Below are 2619 nucleotides of genomic sequence, written 5' to 3'. Positions count from 1 at the left end.
CCTAGAGTGAGCAGTGCCCTAGAGTGAGCAGTGTCCTAGAGTGAGCAGTGTCCTAGAGTGAGCAGTGCCCTAGAGTGAGCAGAGGCCTAGAGTGAGCAGTGGCCTAGAGTGAGCAGTGTCCTAGAGTGAGCAGTGCCCTAGAGTGAGCAGTGTCCTAGAGTGAGCAGTGTCCTAGAGTGAGCAGTGTCCTAGAGTGAGCAGTGCCCTAGAGTGAGCAGAGGCCTAGAGTGAGCAGTGCCCTAGAGTGAGCAGTGTCCCTAGAGTGAGCAGAGGCCTAGAGTAGCAGTGGCCTAGAGTGAGCAGTGCCCTAGAGTGAGCAGAGGCCTAGAGTGAGCAGTGGCCTAGAGTGAGCAGTGCCCAAGAGTGAGCAGAGCCCTAGAGTGAGCAGTGCCCTAGAGTGAGCAGTGCCCTAGAGTGAGCAGTGCCCTAGAGTGAGCAGAGGCCTAGAGTGAGCAGAGGCCTAGAGTGAGCAGTGTCCTAGAGTGAGCAGAGGCCTAGAGTGAGCAGTGCCTAGAGTGAGCAGTAGGCCCTAGAGTGAGCAGTGTCCTAGAGTGAGCAGGTGCCCTAGAGTGAGCAGTGTCCTAGAGTGAGCAGTACCCTAGAGTGAGCACTGTCCTAGAGTGAGCAGCACCCTAGAGTGAGCAGTGCCCTAGAGTGAGCAGTGTCCTAGAGTGAGCAGAGGCCCTAGAGTGAGCAGTGCCCTAGAGTGAGCAGTGTCCTAGAGTGAGCAGTGCCCTAGAGTGAGCAGTGTCCTAGAGTGAGCAGTGTCCTAGAGTGAGCAGTGTCCTAGAGTGAGCAGAGGCCTAGAGTGAGCAGTGTCCTAGAGTGAGCAGTGTCCTAGAGTGAGCAGAGGCCTAGAGTGAGCAGAGGCCTAGAGTGAGCAGTGTCCTAGAGTGAGCAGTGCCCTACAGTGAGCAGTGTCCTAGAGTGAGCAGAGGCCTAGAGTAGCAGTGGCCTAGAGTGAGCAGTGCCCTAGAGTGAGCAGAGGCCTAGAGTGAGCAGTGGCCTAGAGTGAGCAGTGCCCAAGAGTGAGCAGAGCCCTAGAGTGAGCAGTGCCCTAGAGTGAGCAGTGCCCTAGAGTGAGCAGTGTCCTAGAGTGAGCAGTACCCTAGAGTGAGCAGAGCCCTAGAGTCAGCAGTGCCCTAGAGTGAGCACTGTCCTAGAGTGAGCAGAGCCCTAGAGTGAGCAGTGTCCTAGAGTGAGCAGTGCCCTAGAGTGAGCAGTGCCCTAGAGTGAGCAGTGTCGTAGAGTGAGCAGAGCCCTAGAGTGAGAAGTGTCCTAGAGTGAGCAGAGCCCTAGAGTGAGCAGTGTCCTAGAGTGAGCAGTGCCCTAGAGTGAGCAGTGCCCTAGAGTGAGCAGTGTCCTAGAGTGAGCAGAGCCCTAGAGTGAGCAGTGTCCTAGAGTGAGCAGAGCCCTAGAGTGAGCAGTGCCCTAGAGTGAGCAGTGTCCTAGAGTGAGCAGTGCCCTAGAGTGAGCAGTGTCCTAGAGTGAGCAGTGTCCTAGAGTGAGCAGTGTCCTAGAGTGAGCAGAGGCCTAGAGTGAGCAGAGGCCTAGAGTGAGCAGAGCCCTAGAGTGAGCATTATCCTAGAGTGAGCAGTGTCCTAGAGTGAGCAGAGCCCTAGAGTGAGCAGTGCCCTAGAGTGAGCAGTGTCCTAGAGTGAGCAGTGCCCTAGAGTGAGCAGTGTCCTAGAGTGAGCAGTGTTCTAGAGTGAGCAGTGTCCTAGAGTGAGCAGAGGCCTAGAGTGAGCAGAGGCCTAGAGTGAGCAGAGCCCTAGAGTGAGCATTATCCTAGAGTGAGCAGTGCCCTAGAGTGAGCAGTGCCCTAGAGTGAGCAGTGTCCTAGAGTGAGCAGTGTCCTAGAGTGAGCAGTGTCCTAGAGTGAGCAGTGTCCTAGAGTGAGCAGTGTCCTAGAGTGAGCAGTGTCCTAGAGTGAGCAGAGGCCTAGAGTGAGCAGTGTCCTAGAGTGAGCAGAGCCCTAGAGTGAGCAGTGCCCTAGAGTGAGCAGTGTCCTAGAGTGAGCAGTGCCCTAGAGTGAGCAGTGGCCTAGAGTGAGCAGTGTTCTAGAGTGAGCAGTGTCCTAGAGTGAGCAGAGGCCTAGAGTGAGCAGAGGCCTAGAGTGAGCAGTGGCCTAGAGTGAGCAGTGTCCTAGAGTGAGCAGAGCCCTAGAGTGAGCAGTGCCCTAGAGTGAGCAGTGTCCTAGAGTGAGCAGTGTCCTAGAGTGAGCAGAGCCCTAGAGTGAGCAGTGTCCTAGAGTGAGCAGTGTCCTAGAGTGAGCAGTGTCCTAGAGTGAGCAGTGTCCTAGAGTGAGCAGAGGCCTAGAGTGAGCAGAGGCCTAGAGTGAGCAGTGTCCTAGAGTGAGCAGTGTCCTAGAGTGAGCAGTGTCCTAGAGTGAGCAGTGTCCTAGAGTGAGCAGAGGCCTAGAGTGAGCAGAGGCCTAGAGTGAGCAGAGGCCTAGAGTGAGCAGTGTCCTAGAGTGAGCAGTGTCCTAGAGTGAGCAGAGCCCTAGAGTGAGCAGTGTCCTAGAGTGAGCAGTGTCCTAGAGTGAGCAGAGCCCTAGAGTGAGCAGTGTCCTAGAGTGAGCAGTGTCCTAGAGTGAGCAGAGCCCTAGAGTGAGCAGTG

The sequence above is a fragment of the Sciurus vulgaris genome, assembly GCF_902686455.1.
Source record: "Sciurus vulgaris genome assembly, chromosome: 4".
NCBI classification, from domain to species: Eukaryota; Metazoa; Chordata; class Mammalia; order Rodentia; family Sciuridae; genus Sciurus; species Sciurus vulgaris.
This window is presented reverse-complemented; position numbering follows the sequence as displayed.